The following is a 27122-nucleotide window of genomic DNA, read 5'->3' as shown; positions in this document are numbered from 1 at the left end:
AACAAAGGAATTATTTACTGACCTTCAGTTGTTGTGATTTTAAGAGTTCCGCTTTTGTTTCAGCCAATCGTGTTTAACAAAAAAAAGGAATTATTTACTGATCTTCAGTTGTTGTGATTTTAAAAGTTCCGCTTCTGTTTCAGCCAATCGTGTTTAACAAAAAAACAAAGGAATTATTTAATGACCTTCAGTTGTTCTGATTTTAATTGTTAAGCTTTTATTTCAGACAATCTTTTTTAAAAAAAAAAAAAAAATGAATTATTTACTTACCTTAATTTTTTGTTATTTTAAGAGTTCCTATTTTTTTAAGTAAATATTTTTTAAAAAAAAAAAAAGGAATTATTTAATGACCTTAAGTTGTTGTGATTTTAAAATTTTTGCTTTTTTTTAAGAAAATAGTTTTTAACAAAAAAAACGGAATTATTTACTGACCTTCAGTTGTGATTTTAAAAGTTCCGCTTTTGTTTCAACCAATCGTGTTTAACAAAAAAAAAAGAAATTATTTACTAACCTTCAGTTGTGATTTTAAAAGTTCCGCTTTTATTTCAGCCAATCGTGTTTAACAGAAAAAAAACAAAAGGAATTATTTAATGACCTTCAGTTGTTGTGATTTTAAAAGTTTCTCTTTTATTTCAAACAATCGTTTTTAACAAAAAAAAACAAACAAAATGTAATTATTTAATAACCTTAAGTTTTTGTTTTAAAAGGTCCGCTTTTTCTTAATCCAATAGTTTTTAACAAAAAAAAAAACAAAAGTAGATATTTACTTAACAAAAGTTGTTTTTATTTTAAAATTTACGCTTTTATTTAATCAAATAGTTTTTAACAAAAAAAAACAAAGAAATTATTTAATGACCTTCAGTTGTGATTTTAAAAGTTCCGCTTTTGTTTCAGCCAATCGTCTTTAACAAAAAACAAAAGGAATTATTTACTGACCTTCAGTTGTTGTGATTTTAAAAGTTCCGCTTTTGTTTCAGCCAATTGTTTTTAACAAAAAACAAAGGAATTATTTACTGACCTTCAGTTGTTGTGATTTTAAAAGTTCCGCTTTTATTTCAGCCGATCGGGTTTAACAAAAAAAACAAAGGAATTATTTAATGACCTTCAGTTGTTTTGATTTTAAGAGTTACGCTTTTATTTAAGCCAATCGTTTTTAACAAAAAAAAATACGAATTATTTATTAACCTTCAGTTGTTATTTAAAAAATTCCGCTTTTATTTCATTCAATCGTTCTTAACAAAAAAAACAAAGTTATTTTTTAATTACCATCAGTTGTTGTGATTTTAAGATTTACTCTTTTTCTTAATCAAAACTTGTTTAACAAAAAAAAACAAAAGGAATTATTTACTGACCTTCAGTTGTTGTGATTTTTAAGAGTTCAAATTTTATTTCAAACAATATTTTTTAACAAAAAAAAACAAATTAATTATTTAATAACTTTCAGTTGTTATTTTAAAAGTTTCGCTTTTTTTTAAGTCAATAGCGTTTAACAAAAAAAAACAAAGGAAATGTTTAATGTCCATAAGTTCTTTTTTTAAAATTTACGCTTTTGTTTAAGCCAATCTTGTTTAACAAAAAAAAAACAAAGAAATTATTTACTGACCTTCAGTTGTTGTGATTTTAAAAGTTCCGCTTTCGTTTAACCCAAACGTGTTTAAAAAAAAAAAAAAAAATGAATTATTTACTTACCATAAGGTGTTGTGATTTTAATAGTTCCGCTTTTGTTTCAGCCACTCGTGTTTAACAAAAAAAAAAAAGAAATCATTTACTGACCTTCAGTTGTTGTGATTTTAAAAGTTACGCTTTTGTTTAAGCCAATCGTGTTTAAAAAAAAAAAAAAAAAGGAATTATTTAATGACCGTCAATTTTTGTGATTTTAATTGTTCCGCTTTTTTTTCAGCCAATCGTGTTTAACAAAAAAAAACAAAAGGAATCATTTACTAACCTTCAGTTGTTTTGATTTTAATAGTTCCTGTTTTATTTCAGCCAATCTTGTTTAAAAAAAAACAACAAAAGGAATTATTTACTAACCTTCAGTTGTTGTGATTTTAAGAGTTCCGCTTTTATTTCAGCCAATCGTGTTTAACAAAAAAAAAAAACAAAAGGAATTATTTATTGACATTAAGGTGTTGAGAATTTAAAAGTTCCGCTTTTGTTTCATCCAATCGTTTTTGACAAAAACAAAAATGTAAAAAATTAATGAACATAAGTTGTTTTGTTATAACTATTTCCGCTTATTTTAAATCACTAATTTTTTAACAAAAAAAACAAAGAAAATATTTAATGACCTTCAGTTGTGATTTTAAAAGTTCCTCTTTTGTTTCAGCCAATCGTCTTTAACAAAAAACAAAAGGAATTATTTACTGACCTTCAGTTGTTGTGATTTTAAAAGTTCCGCTTTTTTTTCAGCCAATTGTTTTTAACAAAAAACAAAGGAATTATTTACTGACCTTCAGTTGTTGTGATTTTAAGAGTTCCGCTTTTATTTCAGCCAATCGTGTTTAACAAAAAAAAAACAAAGGAATTATTTACTGAACTTCAGTTGTTTTGATTTTAAGATTTCTGCTTTTATTTAAGCCAATCGTTTTTAAAAGAAAATCAAAGGAACTATTTAATCACCTTCAGTTGTTGTGATTTTAAAAACTCTGCTTTTGTTTCTGTTAACCTTGTTTAACAAAAAAAAAAAGGAATTATTTACTGACCTTCAGTTGTTGTGATTTTAAAAGTTCCGATTTTATTTCAGCCAATCGTGTTTAACAAAAAAAACAAAAGGAATTGTTTACTGACTGTCAGTTTTTGTGATTTTTAAGATTTACGCTTTTTTTTAAGCAAAAATTGTTTAACAAAAAAAACAAAGGAATTATTTAATGAATCTCAATTGTGATTTTAAAATTTTCTCTTTTTTTTATGCCGAACGTGCTTAACAAAAAAAACAAAAAGCTTTTTTACTAACTTTCTGTTGTGATTTTGAGAGGTCTGATTTTACTTAAGCAGCACGTTTTTAACAAAAAAAAAACAAAGGAATCGTATTAGGCCCACCAGTTGTTGTGATAATAAACTGTCTGCATACGTTAAAGCCCCAAGTTTTTAACAAAAAAAAACAAAAGGACCTAGCTTCGTAAATTAAGTTGTGATTTGAGAATTCACGCTATTATATCAATACCACATAGTTAACAAAAAAAACAAAGGAAACATTTAATGACCTTAAGTTGTTGCGATTTTAAGTGTTACGCTATTGTTTAATCCAATAGTGTTTAACAAAAAAAAACAAAAGGAATCATTTACTGACCTTCAGTTGTTGTGATTTTAAAAGTTACGTTTTTATTTCAGCAAATCTTTTTTGACAAAAAACAAAAAAAGGAATTATTTACTAACCTTCAGTTGTTGTGGTTTTAATAGTTCCACTTTCATTTAAGCCAATCGTGTTTAACAAAAAAAAAACAAAAGGAATTATTTACTGACCTTCAGTTGTTGTGATTTTAAAAGGTCTGCTGTTATTTCAACCAATCGTGTTTAACAAAAAAAAAAAAAAGGAATTATTTAATGACCTTCAGTTGTTGTGATTTTAAGAGTTACGCTTTTGTTTAAGCCCATCGTGTTTAACAAAAAAAAACAAAAGAATTATTTACTGACCTTCAGTTGTTGTGATTTTAAAAGTTCCACTTTTGTTTCAGCCAATCGTGTTTAACAAAAAAACAAAAGGAATTATTTACTGACCTTTAGTTGTTGTGACTTTAAGAGTTCCGCTTTTATTTCAGCCATTCGTATTTAACAAAAAAAAAAAAAGGAATCATTTACTAACCTTCAGTTTTTGTGATTTTAAAAGTTCCGCTTTTATTTCAGCCAATCGTGTTTAACAAAAAAAAACAAAGGAATTATTTACTGACCCTCAGTTGTTGTGATTTTAATAGTTCCGCTTTTGTTTCAGCAAATCGTGTTTAACAAAAAAGAACAACCGAATTATTTACTGACCTTCAGTTGTTGTGATTTTAAAATTTCCACTTTTGTTTCAGTCAATCGTGTATAACAAAAAAAATTAATTATTTACTGAACTTAAGTGGTCGTGATTTTAAAAGTTACGCTTTTGTTTAATCTAATCGAGTTTAACAAAAAAAAGGAATTATTTATTGACCTTAATTTGTTTTTATTTTACAAGTTTAGCTTTTATTTAAACCAATCTTTTTTAACAAAAAAAACAAACAAAAGTAACTTATTTACTGACCGTCAGTTGTTATTTTAAGATTTAAGCTTTTATTTAATCCAAACGTGTTTAACAAAAAAACAAACAAAAGTAAATATTTATTAAACTTAAGGTTTTGTTATTTTAGAAGTTACGCTTTTTTTTCAGCCAATCGTATTTAACAAAAAAACAAAGGAATTATTTACTGACCTTCAGTTGTGATTTTAAATGTTCTGCTTTTGTTTCAGCCAATCGCGTTTAACAAAAAAAACAAAAGGAATTATTTACTGACCTTCAGTTGTTGTGATTTTAAGAATTCCGATTTTATTTCAGCCAATCGTTTATAAAAAAAACAAACAAATGGAATCATTTACTAACCTTCAGTTGTGATTTTAAAAGTTCCGCTTTTGTTTCAGCCAATCGTGTTTAAAAAAAAAAAACAAGGAAATTATTTACTGACCTTCAGTTGTTGTGATTTTAAAAGTTCCGCTTTTTTTTCAGCCAATCGTGTTTAACAAAAAAAACCTTCAGTTGTTTTGATTTTAAGAGTTCCGCTTTTATTTCAGCCAATCGTGTTTAACAAAAAAAAACAAAGGAATTATTTACTGACCTTCAGTTGTGATTTTAAGAGTTCCGCTTTTGTTTCAACCCATCCTGTTTATCAAAAAAAAAATAATGGAATTATTTACTGACCTTCAGTTGTTGTGATTTTAAAAGTTCCGCTTTTGTTTCAGTCAATCGTGTTTAACAAAAAAAAACAAAGGAATCATTTACTGACCTTCAGTTGTTGTGATTTTAAGAGTTCCGATTTTATTTCAGCCAAGCGTGTTTAACAAAAAAAAAAATGAATTATTTACTGACCTTCAAATGTTATTTTAATAGTTCCGCTTTTATTTCAGACAATCGTGTTTAACAAAAAAAAAACAAAGGAATTATTTACTGACCTTCAGTTGTTGTGATTTTAAAAGTTCCGCTTTTATTTCAGCCAATCGTGTTGAACAAAAAAAAAACAAAGGAATCATTTACTGACCTTGACTTGTTGTGATTTTAAATGTTACGCTTTTGTTTCAGCCAATCGTGTTTAACAAAAAAAAGGAATTATTTACTGACCTTCACTTGTTGTGATTTTAAAGGTTCTGCTTTTATCTCAGCCAATCGTGTGTAACAAAAAAAACAACAAAGGAATTATTTACTGACCTTCAGTTGTTGTGATTTTAAATGTTCCGCTTTTATTTCAGCCAATCATGTTTAACAAAAAAAAAACAAAGAAATTATTTACTGATCTTCAGTTGTTGTGATTTCAAAAGTTTCGCTTTTGTTTCAGCCAATCATGTTTAACAAAAAAAAAAAAAAGAAATTATTTACTGACCTTCAGTTGTTGTGATTTTAAAAGTTCCGCTTTTGTTTCAGCCAATCGTGTTTAACAAAAAAAAACAAAAGGAATAATTTACTGACCTTCACTTGTTGTGATTTTAAAAGTTCCGCTTTTATTTCAACCAATCGTGTTTAAAAAAAAAAAAAAAAAATGAATTATTTAATGACCTTCAGTTGATGTGATTTTAAAATGTATGCTTTTATTTCAACCAATCGTGTTTAACAAAAAAACAAAGGAATTATTTACTGACCTTCAGTTGTGATTTTAAATGTTCTGCTTTTGTTTCAGCCAATCGTGTTTAACAAAAAAAACAAAAGGAATCATTTACTAACCTTCAGTTGTTGTGATTTTAAAAGTTCCGCTTTTGTTTCAGCCACTGGTGTTTAACAAAAAACAAAGGTATCATTTACTGACCTTCAGGTGTTGTGATTTTAAGAGTTCCGCTTTTGTTTCAGCCAATCGTGGTTAACAAAAAACAAAAGGAATAATTTACTGACCTTCAGTTGTTGTGATTTTAAAAGTTCCGCTTTTGTTTTCTAAAATCATCTTCTAAACTGTTTCGCCCAAATAATTCTCTAAAATGCCTAAAACGGTTTTCCCAAATAATCCCTAAAATACCTAAAACGGTGTCGCCCAAATAATCTCTAAACGTAATTTATGAAAGTTTAAAAAAGTTAAAAAAAAGTTAAAAAAGTTAAAAAAAAGTTAAAAAAAAATCAAACTGTCAGAAAAAAAGTTTAAAAAAACTGTCAGAAAAAAAAAATGGTCACTACGAACATTATTTTTCTAATAGTAAAAGTCGCAACATATACATCTATATCATTCGCATTTTGAAGTTGCAAACTATTAAATGTGATTTTAATATGTTTTAAGTGTGTTTTATGACATTCTAAGAGATGTAAAAAAAAAGTTGAAAAAAAAAGTTAAAAAAAAGTTAAGAAAAAGATGTTGGGGGGTGTTTGGAGGGAGGGTGGAGGGATAGGGGTTGGAGGGATGGTGGAGGGATAGGGATAGGGGTAGGACTTGGGGCCCAAGTATCATAAGAAATTGTTTGTCTAGTATGCATCTCAAATCATCGTGGTATGCATATTCTCGTGATGATGCCATAAAAATCCCCCGAAACAGGTCACTTTTAACACCTATCAAAAATACAATTGATAAAACGAATGTGCTTGAACTTGTTCCAGTTCAATGGAATGAACCTGTTACGACATTGTGACGCTTAACATCAGTTGGGCAATGTCCCAGAAACAATTCATTGGATATATTTCTAAAATCAAAATATGTTCAATGGCTTTTTGGTTCAGTCGATTAACGTGTCGTTCTTTTAGCTTAGGAAATCACGGGTCTCACGTTCGATTCCTACATCAAACACAAATTTCATAAAAATCAATGGGAAGATACTTAGAATGTAAAAAAATCGTATCATTGGAAAAGAAAAATATCATCATTAGAGTACAATAAAATGACATCAATAAAAAAAACTATTACAATTAAAAAAAAACACTACAAATACTATTTTTCTAATATTAAAAGTCGCAATACACATATCTATATCCTTCCCATTTTGAAGTTGTAAAATATTAAATGTAAATTTCATATGTTTTAAGTGTGTTTTATGACATTCTAAGAGATGTAAAAAAAAGTTAAAAAGGGTTGGAGGGAGGGGTTTAGAGGGAGGGGGTGGAGGGAGGGGGGGACAATTGTGGCACTTTGGGCCGGTGGGGAACGATTGTGGGGAACTTTGGGCCGGAATAAAAATAGGTATGATCTACCTCATGTGCTAAGCTCGCAAGCCATTTAAATACAGTGTTTACATACTTTTTTTCTTGTTTTGATATTGCTCTTTACCGACCTCTGGAGATCCAGATTCAAAAAAATACTTAACTATCAGTTAACTATAATGGGATCTGTATAAATTTTATTAGAATTAATTTCTTTACCCACTAAGAATATAAAAGAATAACTTACTTCTTGTGTGTAGCTTTTGTCAATATTCCCTTTGTTTGGATGCATCATTATATCTCAAATGTCAATGTTGAACTGAGGAAATAACTAATTGTCAGAGTTTTTATATCCGTATTCAAGGTCAAACATAAGTCAACCACACCTAACAATTAAAGGTAGCAGACAGATAGGAAGTTAATATAGTATTAAGGAATCATCACGCACCTTTAACAGAAACATCACGAATTTTCACGGTGGTTGAATTCCGGTCATTACACTGTCTGCTTGTATGGCGGGAGTACTGTCCGCTTGAAACTGTTATAGCTATATGGGAGAACACTCTGTTAGTTATCATTATAGCTATTTGGGGGGACTATGCGCTTCCTTTAATTATACACAGTAATTTCCTACCTTTGCGCTCTCTTTAATTTTACACAGTAATTTCCTACCTGTGCGCTCTCTTTCATTGTACACAGTAATTTCCTACATGTGCGCTCTCTTTAATTTTACACAGTAATTTCCTACCTGCGCGCTCTCTTTCATTGTACACAGTAATTTCCTACCTGTGCGCTCTCTTTCATTGTATCAATACTACTGCTAATGGTATTCAGTTGAAATTTTCATGGGATATTTTGCTAAATCAAAAGATACTGTGTACATCCGGTTTGTTAAAGCAGTGCGTGCAATAGGTACAATATTTCGCAAACAGTTTCGGGTATTAAGTTGAAACATTAAAAAAAATTTGAGGAGGGTTTTGAACTCATTCAAAAATACATTCTTACACATCCGCAAATCACCCTCAAATCAGAGTCTCCGTTTTCAGCCCAAGGTTTTCACCAAAAATACCAAAAAACACCCCTTTTTTCTCTACCAACGTAGAATTCTCCCCGCCCAAATATAGTTCCTCCCTTCAAGGACTTTCGACGTCAATAACTAACCCGTGTTTCATCCCTTGCAAAGAAAGTCCACTTTAGACCGAACCTCCTCCCATGTACAGCCTATGTCAACAAATGGAACCCACCCTTTCAAAACAATCCCTTCTGTCTTGATGCCCCCCTTGTCAATCCCCACTTCATTCCCAGGAACACTACTGCCCTATATACCTCCCAACCCTTATCACACAAGAATTACACAGGTGTGAATTATTTGGAAGCAAATACAAACTTTCTTACTATACCACTTTTTCCACTACCCACAGCAGCCCACCTCCAAAATAATAAATCTAATTGATATGAAAAATATTATTGTGACGCTTCATGCTACAATTTCCCAAAAAGTTATCTAAGTAATGCCGAAAGCTTGAATCTCGACAAACTCAAGAATGTAAGCATAATTGCGGGAGTGTTGGATCTCGACGTTATTTCCATCACGGAGGTGCATAAGTAGGAATGACAGTACCAGCGCGAAACGTACACATGTACTGCCATCTACAATTGAGTCTAACGCCTACAGGTTATAATTTATTCAAGGATTATTAATCCACAAAGGGGGACATATTTCTGAGAAATTGATTGCATAATCGAGGGGAAGTACATTTCTCAGAAATTGATTTATATAATCGGTGGGGAATGTATTGATCCACGAGTCTAACGGGAACAGGATCATGTGTCTCCTTCTAAGCCAATCACGGGGTCGGAAATATTAGTGGGACAGGAATGACAGTACCAGCACAGAACGAACACCGTCCTGCCATCTACAATTGAGTCTAACGCTGACGGGATATAATTTATTCAAGGATTATTGATCCACGAAGGGGGACATATTTCTGAGAAATTGATTGCATAATCGAGGGGAATTAGATTTCTGAGAAATTGATTTACATAATCGGTGGGGAATGTATTGAGCGAGTCTAACGGAATTAGAAATGACATCACTTGTTTCCTAGAAATTATGCGGGACTCTAAAGAGATATAAATTCCATTTTTAAATATGGCTTCTTTGGTATTTAGTGACAGAGATAAATTAATATTCCATTTTTAAATATGGCTTCTTTGGACTTTAGTGACAGAGATAAATTAATATTCTATTTTTAAATATGGCTTCTCCGATCTTTAGGTCAGAGTGACAAATTGATATTCTTTCGAAACCATAATAGTGTAGCTAGGAACATCTTAGAGATGAAGAGATTAACGCGGGAATTTTTTCCGGAGAATTTCAAATGTGACAACGCAGGGATGCCGAAACAAAGGAACACGCAGAAATTACTTTTAGGGGATTGTTTGGGCAAAACCGTTTGAGACAGTTTAGAAGATGATTTAGGCGAAACAGTTTGAGACATTTTAGAAGATGATTTGGGGTGAAACTCTGTGGTCCTTATAATACACAAGTTCCATTTGAACAGTGTTGTGAGGTCCCCTACCCCAACCCCGAAGCGCCCCCCTATCCCAACACCAAAGGGCACCCGGTACCACAAAGGGCCCCCAAAAGCCCCCAAAGACCCCACGAGACCCCAAAGACCCCCCGGGGCCCCAAAGCCCCCCTGGGCCCCCATATTTCTTAAAATACCTTTTTGAATAAATTTGTTTGCATGTCTGGGTTGATGTTTCCAAGTTGAAGAATTTGTCTTTGTTGGTTTGTATGTCTAAAGTGCCTGTCTTTCTCTGTTTGCATGTCTGAATCTATTTGTTTGCATTTCTGGGTTGGTGTTTGCAAGTCCAAGAATTTGTCTTTGTTGGTTTGAATGTCTAAAGTGTCTGTCTTTCTCTGTTTGTGTGTCTGATTCTATTTGTTTGCATGTCTGGGTTGGTGTTTGCAAGTACAAGAATTTGACTTTGTTGGTTTGAATGTCTAAAGTGACTGTCCTTCTCGATTTATGTGTCTGAATCTATTTGTTTGCATATCTGGGTTGGTGTTTGCAAGTCCAAGAATTTGTCTTTGTTGGTTTGAATGTCTAAAGTGTCTGTCTTTCTCTGTTTGTGTGTTTGATTCTATTTGTTTGCATGTCTGGGCTGTGTTTGCAAGTCCAAGAATTTGTCTTTGTTGGTTTGAATGTCTCAAGCGCATGTCTTTCTCAGTTTGTATGTCTGATTCTATTTGTTTGCATGTCTGGGTTTGTGTTTGCAAGTCCAAGAATTTGTCTTTGTTGGTTTGAATGTCTAAAGTGTCTGTCTTTCTCTGTTTGTGTGTCTGATTCTATTTGTTTGCATGTCTGGGTTGATGTTTGCAAGACCAAGAATTTGTCTTTGTTGGTTTGAATGCCTAAGGTGTATGTCTTCCTCTGTTTGTGTGTATGATTCTATTTGTTGGCATGTCTGGGTTGGTGTTTGCAAGTCCAAGAATTTGTCTTTGTTGGTTTGAATGTCTAAAGTGTCTGTCTTTCTCTGTTTTGTGTCTGATTCTATTTGTTTGCATGTCTGGGTTGGTGTTTGCAAGTCCAAGTATTTGTCTTTGTTGGTTTGAATGTCTAAAGTGTCTGTCTTTCTCTGTTTGTGTGTATAATTCTATTTTTTGGCATGTCTGGGTTGGTGTTTGCAAGTCCAAGAATTTGTCTTTGTTGGTTTGAATGTCTAAAGTGTCTGTCTTTCAGTTCAGTTTCAGTTCAATATGGGTTTTAGTTCAAAAAAATATATATAAAAATACACTTAACTTAGTTCCTTGTGCATTGATGCACGTTTGGGCCCGCAATAATTGCACACTCTAAATACAGCGTGGCCTCCTGTCCTCTTCAATTTCCACCCCGAACCACCATCAAATAACAATAAATTTAACACAACTTCTCATCCGCTCACACCCCTTGAAGTATCAAACTAAAATATGATAATTAATAATAATATCGAAAAATTCTAAACATAATAATAATAAAATAAATCTAGTGAAAAAATATTTAATCTTTTAGATATTTTTTCACATTCTTTTTAAAGGAGCCGAGAGACCTATATAACCTCAGCTCTTGCGGAAGTGCATTCCACTCTCTAGCACACGCAATTCTAGGAGAAAATTCCGACCTAGCTGTCGATGTCGGGGGTATGTAAATATATGATGAAGATCGTGTATTTAAACTATGGATTTGTGATGCTAGTGTGAATAAGCCTCTAAATGGTGATGGGAGTGTTCCTGAAAAATATTTAAAACAAAAAACTGTGCAAGATAGTCTGTAAAGTGATGCCATTGATAGTCTGTTCGGTGCTGGGCCTAAAATTTGAAGTGCTTTATTGTGAACTGAGTTTAGTCTCTGTAAATGTGTCTTGAAATTAGATTGCCAAACCGTAGAACAATATTGAATGTGAGGCTTGATAACTGCATTGTAAATCAGGATCAGTATTTTTTTAGGGAAATGGTGACTGAGTTTTCTCAAGATTCCAAGGTTCCTTGAAAGCTTCGCCTCGACACTTGCTATGTGGTGTCTGAACGAGAGGTTTTCGTCGATCAAAACCCCTAGGTAACAAACGTGTCCCTTTTCTGGTCTCTTGATAAGTCCACGAGAGGTTTCAATACCAATCACATCAGGAGCCAGCGAATCTATACGTGAAAAAAATAAAACACTCGATTTGTCAATGTTGATGACTAGACGATTTGCGTCCATCCAGAGGTACGTTTCTTCAAGAATGTCTTGTAGCTTCGTTTTGAGAGACTTTATGTTCCATTCTGAGCTTGCCATAAGTGAATCATCCGCATATGCCGTTAGTTTGTCCTCGGATTTTACTAGAGATCCTGGCGTCGGTTTTGGATGACGGAATTGGCAGCAATAAGGGATGTAACGAGAAGAAACCAGTACCTGCTGAAGATCATATAATGTAATAAGAAACAATGCTTGTACGACTTGAGATTCAATTGGCACCCGCCGTTAACTATAACTTAATTTCTACGGTCATTTCCTGTGTAAATTTGAAAATTTTCAAGGTAAGACTTAAACCAATCTAGGACTTAGCCACGAACTCCAATATGATCCAGCTTTCCTAGTAATATTTCGTGGTGCATGCTATCAAACGCTTTCTTAATGTCTAGAAGCACTGCTGCAGGTAAAGCACCCGAATCTAGGATTCTGTTTACGAATAAACTTAGTGAAGTAAGGGCGTCTTCGGTTGAATGGCCAGCCCTAAACCCGAATTGGCGGCTGTTAAAAAAGCCTTTGGCCTCTAAATATTGGTAAAGCTGGTTTTTCATTGGTGTTTCAAAGACTTTCGAGAAAACTGATAAGATTGAGATTGGTCTATAATTTTCTGTGTCTGTATGACTTCCACCTTTGTGAAGAGGTATTATCTTTGCCTTTTTAACATTTCAGGAAAGACCCCTTTATCTAATGAAAGATTTATAAGGTAAGTTAGTGGCTCAGCAATGGTCGTCACTACTGCTTTCAGTGCCTTTGTGTGGACCAGGTCGAAACCTGAAGCAGAAGAGCCCTTCAAATTTTTTACGAGTAATTCGATCTCACCTGGTGTTAAAGGACTCACTGCCATTGATTTCATAAGCTTCGGGCCAAGGTATTCTTTGTATGACTTAGATGGTATCCCGACGGAATTTGCTATGGTATCGCCAATATTTGCGAAAAATGTACTCAGCGATGCGGGAACCTGTGTAGGTTCTGTAATTTCTTCATCATTCACGACCAATTTCGCTGGTAATGTGGAAGACTTAGTGGTTGGCCGTAGAACCGAGTTGATAATTTGCCAAACTTTTCGACCATCCTTCCCGCTTTCCGTCAGCTTTTGCTGTAGGTAGCCACGCTTTGCTCTTCGTAACACAGTCCGAAGGACTTTCCTGTATTGCTCATACTCCTCTAGCCGCGCTAAAACTTTCTTTGTTTGTATGTTTCATTCTATTTGTTTGCATGTCTGGGTTGGTGTTTGCAAGTCCATGAATTTGTCTTTGTTGGTTTGAATGTCTAAAGTGTCAGTCTTTCTATGTTTGTGTGTCTGATTCTATTTGTTTGCATGTCTGGGTTGGTGTTTGCAAGTCCAACTATTTGTCTTTGTTTGTTTGAATGCCTAAAGTGTCTGTCTTTCTCTGTTTGCGTGTCTGATTCTATTCGTTTGCATGTCGGGGTTGGTGTTTGCAAGTCCAAGAATTTGTTATTGTTGGTTTGAATGTCTATAGTGTCTGTTTTTCTCTGTTTGTGTGTCTGATTCTATTTGTTTGCATGTCTGGGTTGGTGTTTGCAAGTCTAAGAATTTGTCATTGTTGCTTTGAATGTCTAAAGTGTCTGTCTTTCTCTGTTTGTGTGTCTGATTCTATTTGTTTGCATGTCTGGGTTAGTGTTTGCAAGTCCAAGTATTTGTCTTTGGGTTTGAATGTCTAAAGTGTCTGTCTTTCTCTGTTTGTGTGTCTGATTTTATTTATTTGCATGTCTGGGATGGTGTTTACAAGTCCAAGAATATGTCTTTGATAGTTTGAAAGTCTAAAGTGTCTGTCTTTCTCTATTTGTGTGTCTGATCCTATTGGTATGCATGTCTGGGTTGATCTTTGCAAGTCTAAGTATTTGTCTTTGTTGGTTTGAATGTCTAAAGTGTCTGTTTTTCTCTGTTTGTGTGTCTGATTCTATTTGTTTGCATGTCTAGGTTGGTGTTTGCAAGTCCAAGAATTTGTCTTTGTTGGTTTGAATGTCTAAAGTGTCAGTCTTTCTCTGTTTGTGTGTCTGATTCAATTTGTTTGCATGTCTGGGTTAGTGTTTGCAAGTCCAAGTATTTGTCTTTGTTGGTTTGAATGTCTAAAGTGTTTGTCTTTCTCTGTTATTGTTTCTGAGTCTACTGCTTTGCGTATCTGAGTTGGTGCTTGCAAGTCCAAGTATTTGTCTGTGTTGGTTTGAATGTCTAAAGTGTTTTTCTTTCTCTGTTTATGTGTCTGATTCTATTTGTTTGCATGTCTGGATTGGTGTTTGCAAGTCTAAGTATTTGTCTTTGTTGGTTTGAATGTCTAAAGTGTCTGTCTTTCTCTGTTTGTGTGCCTGATTTTATTTGTTTGCATGTCTGGGTTGGTGTTTGCAAGTCCAAGTATCTGTCTTTGTTGGTTTGAATGTCTAAAGTGTCTGTCTTACTCTGTTCGTGTGTCTGATTCTATTTGTTTGCATATCTGGGTTGGTATTTGCAAGTCTTAGAATATGCCTTTGTTGGTTTGAATGTCTAAAGTGTCTGTCTTTCTCTATTTATGTGTCTGATCCTATTTCTATGCATGTGCGGGTTTGTGTTTTCATGTCGAAGTAATTGTCTTTGTTGGTATGAATGTCAAAAGGGTCTGTCTTTCTCTGTTTGTGTGTCTGATTTTATTTGTGTGCATGTCTGGGTTAGGGTTTGCAACTTCAAAAATTTGTCTTTGTTGGTTTGAATGTCTAAAGTGTCTGTCTTTCTCTATTTGAGTGTCTGATTCTACCTGATTTCATGTCTGGGTTGGTGTTTGCAAGTCCAATTATTTGTCTTTGTTGGTATGAATGTCTAAAGTGTCTATCTTTCTCTGTTTGTGTGTCGGTTTCTATATGTTTGAATATCTGGGCCGTTGGTTTAAATTACAAGAATTTCTATTTGATTCTGTTATAATCACAATTGTATGTCTTTCTCAGTTTGTGTGTCTTATTCTATTTTTTTACATGTCTGGTTTGTTGATTGCAAGTCCTAGAATTTGTCTTTGTTGGTTTGAATGTTTAAAGTGTCTGTCCTTCTCTGTTTTTGTGTCTGATTCTACTTGTTTGCATGTCTGGGTTGGTGTTTGCAAGTCAAAGAATCTGTCTTTGTTTGTTCGAATGTATAAAGTGTCTGTCTTTCTCTGTTTGTGTGTCTGATTCTGTTTGTTTGCATGTCTGGGTTGGTGTTTGCAAGTCCAAGTATTTTTCTTTGTTGGTTTGAATGTCTAAAGTGTCTGTCTTTCTCTGTTTGTGTGTCTGATTCTATTTGTATGCATGTCTGGGTTGGTGTTTGCATGTCCAAGTATTTGTCTTTGTTGGTATGAATGTCAAAAGTGTCTGTCTTTCTCTGTTTGTGTGTCTGATTCTATTTGTTTGCATGTCTGGTTGGTGTTTGCAAGTCCAAGAATTTGTCTTTGTTGGTTTGAATGCTTAAAGTGTCTGTCTTTCTCCATTTATGTGGCTGATTCTATTTGTTTACATGTCTGGGTTGGTGTTTGCAAGTCCATGTATTTGTCTTTGTTGGTTTGAATGCTTAAAGTGTCTGCCTTTCTCTGTTTGTGTGTCTGATTCTATTTGTTTGCATGTCTGGGTTGATGTTTGCAAGTCCAAGTATTTGTCTTTGCTGGTTTGAATGTCTAAAGTATCTGTCTTTCTGAGTTTGTGCGTCTGATTCTATTTGTTTGCATGTCTTGGTTGGAGTTTGCAAGTTCAAGAATTTGCCTTGGTTGGTTTGAATGTCTAAAGTGCCTGTCCTTCTCGATTTATGTGTCTGATTCTGTTTTTTTGCATGTCTGGGTTGGTGCTTACAAGTCCAAGAATTTGTCTTTGTTTGTTTGAATGTCTAAAGTGGCTGTCTTTCTCTGTTTTTGTGTCTGATTCTATTGGTTTGCATGTCTGGGTTGATGTTTGCAAGTCTAAGTATTTGTCTTTGTTGGTTTGAATGTCTAAAGTGTCTGTTTTTCTCTGTTTGTGTGTCTGATTCTATTTGTTTGCATGTCTAGGTTGGTGTTTGCAAGTCCAAGAATTTGTCTTTGTTGGTTTGAATGTCTAAGGTGTATGTCCTTCTCTGCTTGTGTGTCTGATTTTATTGGTTTGAAAGTCAGGGTTAGTGTTTGCAAGTCCAAGTATTTGCCTTTGTTGGTTTGAATGTCTAAAGTGACTGTCTTTCTCTGTTTGTGTGTTTGATTCTATTTGTTTGCATGTCTGGGCTGGTGTTTGCAAGTCCAAGAATTTGTATTTGTTGGTTTGAATTACTAAAGTGTCGATCTTTCTCTGTTTGTGTGTCTGATTCTATTTGTTTGCAAGTCTGGATTGGTGTTTGCAAGTCCAAGTATTTGTCTTTGTTGGTTTGAATGTCTAAAGTGTCTGTCTTTCACTGTTTGTTTGCCTGGGTTGGTGTTTGCAAGTCCAAGAATTTGTCATTGTTGGCTTGAATCTCTAAAGTGTCGGTCTTTCTCTGGTTGTGTGTTTGTTTCTATTTGTTTGTACATGTGGGTTGGTGTTTACAAGTCCAGGTATTTGTCTTTGTTGGTTTGAATGTCTAATATTCTTCTAAATACCTGTGTGTGTGTTTGATTCTATTTGTTTTAATGTGTGGTTTGGTGTATGCAAGTCGAAGTATTTGTCTTTGTTGGTTTGAATGTCTAAAGTGTCTGTCTTTCTCTGTTTGTGTGGCTGATACTATTTGTTTTCATGTCTGGGTTGGTGTTTGCAAGTCCAACTATTTGTCTTTGTTGGTTTGAATTCTTAAAGTGTCTGTCTTTCTCTGTTTGTGTGTCTGATTCTATTTGTTTGCATGTCTAGTTTGATGTTTGCAAGTCCAAGAATTTGGCTTTGTTGGTTTGAATGTCTAAAGTGTCTGTCTTTCTCTGTTTGTGTGTCTGATTCTATTTTTTTGCATGTCTGGGTTGGTGTTTGCAAGTCCAAGTATCTGTCTTTGTTGGTTTGAATTTCTAAAGTGTCTGTCTTTCTCTGTTTGTGCGTCTTATTCTATTTGTTTGCATATCTGGGTTGGTGTTTGCAAGTCCAAGAATTTGTCATTGTTGGTTTGAATGTCTAAAGTGTCTGTCTTTCTCTTTTTGTGTGTCTTATTCTATATGTATTCATGTCTGGGTTGGTGTTTGCATGTCCAAGTATTTGTCTTTGTTGGTATGAATGTCAAAAGTGTCTGTCTGTCTCTGTTTGTTTGTCTAACTCTATTTTTTTGCATGTCTGGGTTGGTGTTTGCAAGTCCAAGAATTTGTCTTTGTTGACTTGAATCTCTGAATTGACGCTATTTCTCTTTTTTTTTGTCTGATCCTACTTTTTTACATGTCAGTGTTGGTGTTTGCTGGTTCAAGTATGTTTATTTAGTTGTTTGAATGTATACAGTCTCTGCCTTTCTCTGTTTGTATGTCTGATTCTATTTGTTTACCTGTCTTGTCTGGTGATTGCAAGTCCTATTATTTTTCTTTGCTCGTTTGAATTCTTAAAGTGTCTGTCTTTCTCTGTTTGTGTGTCTGATTCTATTTATTTGCATGTCTGGGTTGATGTTTGCAAGTCCAAGAATTTGGCTTTGTTGGTTTGACTGTCTAAAGTGTCTGTCTTTCTCTGTTTGTGTGTCTGATTCTATTTCTTTGCATGTCTGGGTTGGTGTTTACAAGTCCAAGTATCTGTCTTTGTTGGTTTGAATTACTAAAGAGCTTGACTTTCTCTGTTTGTGTGTCTGATCTATTTGTTTACATGTCTGGGTGGGTGTTTGCAAGTCCAAGAATTTGTCTTTGTTGGTTTGAATGTCTAAAGTGTCTGTCTTTCTCTGTTTGTGTGTCTGATTCTATTTGTATGCATGTCTGGGTTGGTGTTTGCATGTCCAAGTAATTGTCTTTGATGGTATGAATGCCAAAAGTGTCTGTCTTTCTCTGTTTGTGTGTCTGACTCTATTTGTTTGCATGTCTGGGTTGGTGTTTGCAAGTCCAAAAATTTGTCATTGTTGGTTTTAATGTCTAAAGTGTCTGTTTTTCTCTGTTTGTGTGTCTGTTACTATTTGTTTGCATGTCTGGGTTGGTGTTTGCAAGTCCAATTATTTGTCTTTGTTGGTTTGAATCCTTAAAGTGTCTGTCTTTCTCTGTTTGTGTGTCTGATTCTATTTGTTTGCATGTCTAGGTTGATGTTTGCAAGTCCAAGAATTTGTCTTTGTTGGTTTGAATGTCTATAGGGTCTGTCTTTCTCTGTTTATGTGTCTGATTCTATTTGTATGCATGTCTGGGTTGGTGTTTGCATGTCCAAGCATTTGTCTTTGTTGGTTTGAATGTCTAAAGTGTCTGTCTTTCTCTGTTTGTGTGTCTGATTCTATTTCTTTGCATATCTGGGTTGGTGTTTGCACGTCCAAGTACTTGTCTTTGTTGGATTTAATTTCTAGAGTGTATGTCTTTCTCTGTTTTTGTGTCTGATTCTATTTGTTTGCATTTCTGGGTTGATGTTTGCAAGTCCAAGAATTTTTCTTTGATGGTTTGAATGTCTAAAGTGTCTGTCTTTCTCTGTTTGTGTGTCTGATTCTATTTGTTTGCGTGTTTGGGCTGGTGTTTGTAAGTCCAAGAATTTGTCTTTGGTAGTTTGAATGTCTAAAGTGTCTGTCTTTCTCTATTTGTGTGTCTGATTCTATTTGTTTGCATGTCTGGGTTGGTGTTTGCAAGTCCAAGTATTTGTCTTTTCTGGTTTTAATGTCTTAAGTGTCTGTATTTCTCTGCTTGTTTGTCTGATTCTATTTGTTTGCATGTCTGAGTTGGTGTTTTTAAGTCCTAGTATTTTTCTTTGGTATATTGAATGTGTAAAGTGTCTGTCATTCTCTTTTTGTTTGTTTTATTCTATTTGTTCGCATGTCTGGGTTGATGTTTTAAACTCCAAGAATTTTTATTTGTTGATGTGAATTTCTAAATTTTTTGTATTTCTCTGTTTGTGTGTATGATTTTATTTGTTTGCATGTCTGGGTTGGTGTTTGCAAGTCCAAGAATTTGTCTTTGTTGTATTGAATGTCTCAAGTGTCTGTCTTTCTCTGTTTTTGTGTCTGATTCTATTTGTTTGCATGTCTGGGTTGGTGTTTGCAAGTCCAATTATTTGTCTTTATTGGTTTGAACGTCTAAAGTGTCTGTCTTTCTCTGTTTTTTTGTCTGATTATATTTGTTTGCATGTCTGGGATGGTGTTTGCAAGTCCAAGAATTTGTCTTTTTTTTATTGAATTTATAAATTGTATGTCTTTCTCTTTTTGTTTGTCTGATTATATTTTTTTGCATGTCTGGGTTGGTGTTTGCAAGTCCAAGTATTTGTATTACTTGGTTTGAACGTCTAAAGTGTCTGTCTTTCTCTGTTTTTGTGTCTGATTCTATTTGTTTGCATGTCTGGGTTGGTGTTTGCAAGTCCAAGTTTTTGTCTTTTTTTTTTTTAATTTCTGAAGTGGCTTTATGCCTCGGTTTTGTTTTTTTAATCTATTTGTTTTCATGTCTAGGCTGGTATTTGCAAGTCCAAGAACTTTTCTTTGGTTTATTGAATGACTCAAGGGTATGTCTTTCTCTGTTTGTTTTTCTGATTATATTTTTTTTAATGTCTGTGTTGGTATTTGCAAGGCCAATTATTTGTCTTTATTGGTTTGAACGTCTGAAGTGTCTGTCTTTCTCTGTTTGTGTGTCTGATTGTATTTCTTTGCATGTCTGGGTTAGTGTTTGCAAGTCCAAGAATTTGTCTTTGTTGGTTTGAATGTCTAAAGTGTCTGTCTTTCTCTGTGTATATTTCTGATTCTAGTTATTTACATGTCTGGGTTGGTGTTTGCAAGTCCAAGAATTTGTCTTTGTTGGTTTGAATGTCTAAAGTGTCTGTTTTTCTCTGTTTGTGTGTCTGATTCTATTTGTTTACATGTCTGGGTTGGTGTTTGCAAGTCCAAGTATTTGTCTCTGTTGGTTTGAAAGTCTAAAGTGCCTGTCGTTCTCTGTTTGTCTGTTTGATTCTATTTGTTTGCATGTCTGGGTTGGTGTTTGTAAGTCCAAGAATTTGTATTTGTTAGTTTGAATGTCTAAAGTGTCTGTATTTCTCTGTTTGTATGTTTGATTCTATTTGTTTGTGTCTGATTCTATTTGTTTGCATGTCTGGGCTGGTATTTGCAAGTACAACTATTTGTCTTTGTTGGTTTGAATGCCTAAAGTGTCTGTCTTTCTCTGTTTGTTTGTCTGATTCTATTTGTTTGTATGTCTTGGTTAGTGTTTGTAATTCCAAGTATTTGTCTTTGTTGGTTTGAATGTCTAAAGTGTCCGTTTTTCTCTTTTTGTATGTATGATTCTGTATGTTTGAATTTATGTGTTTGTGTTTGAAAGTCTAAGAATTTGTCATTGTTGCTTTGAATGTCTAAAGTGTCTATCTTTCTCTGTTTGTGTGTCTGATTCTACAGGTTTGCATGTCCGGGTTTGTTTTTGCAAGGTCAATTATTTGTCTTTATCGGTTCGTACGTCTAAAGTGCATGTCTTTCACTAATTGTGTGTCTGATTCTATTTGTTTCCATGTCTGGGTTGGTGTTTACAAGTCCAAGAATTTGTCTTTGTTGGTTTGAATGTCTAAAGTGGCTGTCTTTCTCTGTTTTTGTGTCTGATTCTATTGGTTTGCATGTCTGGGTTGATCTTTGCAAGTCTAAGTATTTGTCTTTGTTTGTTTGAATGTCTAAAGTGTCTGTCTTTCTCTGTTTGTGTGTCTGATTCTATTGGTTTGCATGTCTGGGTTGATCTTTGCAAGTCTAAGTATTTGTCTTTGTTGGTTTCAATGTCTAAAGTGTGTGTATTTCTCTGTTTGTGTGTCTGATTTTATTTGTTTGCATGTCTGGGTTAGTGTTTGGAAGTCCAAGTATTTGTTTTTGTTGATTTGACTTTATAAACTGTGTGTCTTTCTCTGTTTATATGTCTGATTCTATTTCTTTGCATGTCTGGGTTGGTGTTTGCAAGTCCAAGTATTTGTCTTTGTTGGTTTGAATGTATAAAGTGTCTGTCTTTCTCTGTTTGTGTGTCTGATTCTATTTGTTTGCATATCTGGGTTGGTGTTTGCAAGTCCAAGTATTTGTCTTTGATGGTTTGAATGTACAAAGTGTCTGTCTTTCTCTGTTTATGTGTCTGATTCTATTTCTTTTCACGTCTTGGTTTTTTTTTGCAAGTCCAAGTATTTGTCTTTTTTGGTTTGAATGTTTAAAGTGTCTGTCTTTCTCTGTTTGTGTGTCTGATTATATTTGTTTGCATGTCGTGGTTGGTGTTTGCAAGTCCAAGAATTTGTCTTTGTTGGTTTGAATATTTAAAGTCTCTTACTTTCTATCTTTTTGTGTTTAATTATATGTTTATGGATGTATGGATTTGTTCGTACATGTCCAGGAATCTGACTTGGCTGATTTGAACATATAAATCTTCTGTCTTTCTCTGTTTGTAGGATTTATTTTATTAGGTTGTGTGTCTTGTTTTGTTTTTGAAGGTCCGAGTATTTGTCTTTGTTGTTTTGAATTTCTAAAGTGTCTGTCTTTCCACGTTTGTTTGTCTGATTTTATTTGTTTTCATTTCTGGATGGGTGTTTGCAAGTCCAACTATTAGTCTTTGTTGGTTTGAATGTCTAAAGTGTATGTCTGTCTCTGTTTTTATGTCGGACTCTATTTTTTGAATGTATTAGATGGTGTTTTCAATTCCAGAAATTTGTCTTTGGTAGTTTGAATGTCTAAAGTGTCTGTCTTTCTCTGTTTGTGTGTCTGATTCTATTTGCTTGCATGTTTGGGTTGGTGTTTACAAGTCCAAGTATTTGTCTTTGTTGGTTTGAATGTCTGAAGTGTCTGTCTTTCTCTGTTTGTGTGTCTGATTCTATTTGTTTGAATGTCTGAGTTTGTGTTTGCAAGTAAAAGAATTTGTCATTGTTGGATCGAATGTGTGAAGAGTCTCTATTTCTCTGTTTGTGTGTATGAATCTATTTGTTTGCATGTCTGGGTTGATGTTTGCAACACCAAGAATTTGTCTTTGTTGGTTTGAACGTCTAAAGTGTATGTCTTTCTCTGTTTGTGTGTATTATTCTATTTGTTTGCATGTCTGGGTTTGTGTTTGCAAGTGCAAGTATTTGTCTTTGTTGGTTTGAATGTCTAAAGTGTCTGTCTGCCTCTGTTGGTGTGTGTGATTCTGTTTGTTTGCATGTCCGGGTTGGTGTTTTCAAGTCAAAGTATTTGTCTTTATTGGTTTGAAAGTTTAAAGTGCCTGTCTTTCTCTGTTTGTGTGTCTGATTCTATTTCTGTGCATGTCTGGGTTGGTGTTTGTAAGTCTAAGAATTTGTCTTTTTTTGTTTGAATGTCTAAAGTGTCTGTGTTTCTCTGTTTGCATGTCTGATTCTATTTGTGTGCATGTCTGGGTTGGTGTTTGCAATTCCAATTATTTGTCTTTTTTTGTTTGAATGTCTAAAGTGTCTGTATTTCTCTGTTTGTGTGTTTGATTCTATGTGTGTGTATGTATGGGTTGCTGTTTGCAACACTAAAAATGTTCCTTTGTTTGTTTGAATATCTGAAGTGCTTGTCTTTCTCGGTGTGTGTGTATGATACTATTTGTTTTAATGTCTGGGCGAGTATTTGCAAATCAAAGAACTTTTCTTTGGTATTTTGAATGTCTAAAGTGTCTGTATTTCTCTGTTTGTATGTTTGATTCTTTTTGTTTGCATGTCAGGGCTGGTGTTTGCAAGTCCAAGAATTTGTCTTTGTTGGGTTGAATGCCTAAAGTGTCTGTCTTTCTCTGTTTGTGTGTCTGATTCTATTTGTTTACATCTCTGGGTTGGTGTTTGCAAGTCCAAGTATTTGTCTTTGTTGGTTTGAACGTCTAAAGTGTCTGTCTTTCTCTGTTTTTGTGTTTGATTCTATTTGTTTGCATGTCTGGGTTGGTGTTTGCACGTCCAAGAATTTTTCTTTGTTAGTTTGAATGTCTAAAGTGTCTGTCTTTCTCTGTTTGTGTGTCTGATACTACTTGTTTGCGTGTCTTGGTTGGTGTTGGGAAGTCCAAGTATTTGTCTTTGTTGGTTTGAATGCCTAAAGTGTCTGTCTTTCTCTGTTTGTTTGTCTGATTCTAATAGCCTGAATGTTAGGGTTGGTGTTTGCAAGTCCAAGAATTTCTCATTGCTGGTTTGAATGTCTATAGAGTCTGTCTTTCTCTGTTAGTGTGTCTGATTCTAATTGTTTGCATGTCTTGGTTCGTGTTTGTAATTCCAAGTATTTGTCTTTGTTGGTTTGAATGTCTAAAGTGTCTGTTTTTCTCTGTTTGTATGTCTGATTCTATTTGTTTGCATGTCTGGGTTGGTGTTTACAAGTCTAAGAATTTGTCATTGTTGCTTTGAATGTCTAAAGTTTATGTCTTTCTCTGTTTGTGTGTCTGATTCTATTTGTTTGCATGTCTGGGTTGGTGTTTTCAATTCCAAGAATTTGTCTTTGTTGGTTTTAATGTATAAAGTGTCTGTCTTTCTCTATTTGTGTGTCTGATTCTATTTGTTTGCATGTCTGGGTTGGTGTTTACAAGTCCAAGAATTTGTCTTTGCTTGTTTGAATGTCTAAAATGTCTGTCTTTCTCTGTTTGTGTGTATGATTGTATTTTTGTGCGTGTCTGAGTTGGTGTTTGCAAGTCAAAGTATGTGTCTTTGTTGGATTGAATGTCTAAAGTGTCTGTATTTCTCTGTTTTTGTCTATGATTCTATTTGTTTGCATGTCAGGGTTGGTGTTTGCAAGTCCAAGTATTTGTCTTTGCTGGTTTGAATGTCTAAAGTGTCCGTCTTTCTCTGTTTTTGTGTCTGATTCTATTTGTTTGCGTTTCTGGGTTGGTGTTTGCAAGTCCAAGAATTTGTCTTTGTTGGTTTGAATGTCTAAATTGTCTGTCTTTCTCTGTTTGTATGTCTGATTCTATTTGTTTGCATGTCTGGGTTGGTGTTTGCAAGTCCAAGAATTTGTCTTTGTTAGTTTGAATGTCTAAAGTATCTGTATTTCACTGTTTGCGTGTCTGATTCAATTTGTTTGCATGTCTGGGTTGATGTTTGCAAAACCAAGAATTTGTCTTTGTTGGTTTTAATGTCTAAAGTGTATGTCTTTCTCTGTTTGTGCGTATGATTCTATTTGTGTTCATGTCTGGGCTGGTGTTTGCAAGTCCAAGAATTTTTCTTTGTTGGTATGAATTACTATAGGGTCTGTCTTTATCTGTTTTTGTGTCTGATTCAAGTCGTTTTAATGCCGTTGTTGATATGTGCATGTCCAAGAATTTTTCTTTTATTTTTTTAATATCAAAAGTTTCTCTCTTTCTCTGTTTTGATCTTTGATTATATTTTTGCTCATGTCCGGGTTTATGTTTGCAAGTCCAAGAATGTGTATTTGTTGGTTTGAATGACTAAAGTGTCTGTCTTTCTCTGTTTGTGTGTCTGATTCTATTTGTTTACATGTCTGGGTTGGTGTTTGCACGTCCAAGTATTTGTCTTTATTGGTTTGAACGTCTAAAGTGTCTGTCTTTCTCTGTTTTTGTGTCTGATTCTATTTGTTTGCATGTCTGGGTTGGTGTTTGCAAGTCCAAGAATTTGTCTTTGTTTGTTTGAATGTGTAAAGTGTCTGTCTTTCTCTGTTTGTATGTTTGATTCTATTTGTTTGCATGTCTGGGTTGGTTTTTGCATGTCCAAGTATTTGTCTTTGTTGGTTTTAAAGCCTATAGTGTCTGTCTTTCTCTGTTTGTGTGTTTGATTCTATTTGTGCTCATGTCTGTGTTTTTGTTTGCAAGTCCAAGAATTTGTCTTTGTTTGTTTGAATGTCTAAAGTGTCTGTCTTTCTCTGTTTGTGTGTCTGATTCTATTGGTTTGCATGTCTGGGTTGATCTTTGCAAGTCTAAGTATTTGTCTTTCTTGGTTTCAATGTCTAAAGTGTTTGTCTTTCTCTGTTTGTGTGTCTGATTTTATTTGTTTGCATGTCTGGGTTAGTGTTTGGAAGTCCAAGTATTTGTCTTTGTTGGTTTGAATGTCTAAAGTGTTTGTCTTTCTCTGTTTGTGTGTTTGATTCTAATTGTTTGCATGTCTGGGTTGATATTTGCAAGTCCAAGTATTTGTCTTTGTTGGTTTGAATGTCTAAAGTGTCTGTCTTTATCTGTTTGTGTGCCTGATTTTATTTGTTTGCATGTCTGGATTGGTGTTTGCAAGTCCAAGTATTTGTCTTTGTTGGTTTGAATGTTTAAAGTGTCTGTCTTTCTCTGTTTGTGTGTCTGATTCTATTTGTTTGCATGTCTGGGTTGATGTTTGCAAGTCCAAGTAAGTGTCTTTGTTTGTTTGAATGTCTAAATTGTCTGTCTTTCTCTGTTTGCTTGTCTGATTCTATTTGTTTGCATGTCTGGGTTTGTGTTTTCAAGTCCAAGTATTTGTCTTTGTTGGTTTGAATGTCTAAAATATCTGTCTTTCTCTGTTTTTGTGTCTGATTATATTTGTTTGCATGTCGTGGTTGGTGTTTGCAAGTCCAAGAATTTGTCTTTTTTGGTTTGAATTTCTAAAGTGTCTGTCTTTCTCTGTTTATGTGTCTGATTCTATTTGTATGCATGTCTGGGTTGGTTTTTGCATGTCCAAGTATTTGTCTTTGTTGGTTTGAATGTCTAAAGTGTCTGTCTTTCTCTGTTTGTGTGTCTGATTCTATTTGTTTGCATGTCAGGTTTTGTGTTTGCAAGTCAAAGAATTCGTCATTGTTGGTTTGAATGTCTAAAGTGTCTGTCTTTCTCTGTTTGTGGGTCTGATTCTATTTGTTTGCATGTCTGTGTTGGTGTTTGCAAGTCCAAGAATTTGTCTTTGCTGGTTTGAATGTCTAAAGTGTCTGTCTTTCTCTGTTTTTGTGTCTGATTCTATTTGTTTGCATGTCTGGGTTGGTGTTTGAAAGTCCAAGAATTTGTATTTGGTAGTTTGAATGTCTAAAGTGTCTGTATTTCTCTGTTTGTGTGTCTGATTCTATTTGCTTGCACGTCTGGGTTGGTGTTTGCAAGTCCAAGTATTTGTCTTTGTTGGTTTGAATGTATGAAGTGTCTGTATTTCTATGTTTGTAAGTTTGATTCTATTTGTTTGCATGTCTTAGTTTGTGTTTGCAAGTCCAAGAATTTGTCTTTGTTGGTTTGAATGTATAAAGTGTCTGTATTTCTATTTTTTTGTATGTGAATCTATTTGTTTGCATGTCTGGGTTGATGTTTGCAACACCAAGAATTTGTCTTTGTTGGTTTGAATGTCTAAAGTGTATGTCTATCTCTGTTTGTGTGTATGATTTTATTTGTTTGCATGTCTAGGTTTGTGTTTGCAAGTGAAAGAATTTTTCTTTGTATGTTTGAATGTCTAAAGTGTCTGTATTCATCTCTTGGTGTTTCTGATTATGTTCGTTTGCATGTCCGGGTTGGTGTTTGCAAGTCCAATTATTTGTCTTTTTTGGTTTGAAAGTTTAAAGTGCCTGTCTTTCTCTGTTTGTGTGTATGATTCTATTTGTTTGCATGTCTGGGTTGGTGTTTGCAAGTCCAAGAATTTGTATTTGTTGGTTTGAATGTCTAAAGTGTCTGTCTTTCTCTGTTTGTACGTTTGATTCTATTTGTTTGCATGTCTGGGTTGGTGTTTGCAAGTCCAAGAATTTTTCTTTGTTAGTTTGAATGTCTAAAGTGTCTGTATTTCTCTGTTTGTGTATTTGATTCTATTTGTTTGCATGTCTGGGTTGATGTTTGCAACACCAAGAATTTGTCTTTGTTGGTGTGAATGTCTAAAGTGTATGTCTTTCTCTGTTTGTGTGTATGATTCTATTTGTGTGCATGTCTGGGCTCGTATTTGCAAGTGCAAGAACTTGTCTTTGGTGGTTTGAATGTCTCAAGTGTCTGTCTTTCTCTGTTGTTCTGTCTGATTCTATTCGTTTGCATGTCGGGGTTGGTGTTTGCAAGGCCAAGTATTTGTCTTTGTTGGTTTTAATGTCTAAAGTGTCTGTCTTTCTCTGTTTGTTTGTTTGAATCTTTTTTTTTGCATGTCTGGGTTGGTGTTTGCATGTCCAAGAATTTGTCTTTGTTGGTTTGAATGACTAA

The sequence above is a fragment of the Artemia sp. Qi Xiang Cuo genome, chromosome 1 (assembly GCF_049724085.1).
Source record: "Artemia sp. Qi Xiang Cuo chromosome 1, ASM4972408v1, whole genome shotgun sequence".
In the NCBI taxonomy this organism is placed as follows: domain Eukaryota; kingdom Metazoa; phylum Arthropoda; class Branchiopoda; order Anostraca; family Artemiidae; genus Artemia; species Artemia sp. Qi Xiang Cuo.
This window is presented reverse-complemented; position numbering follows the sequence as displayed.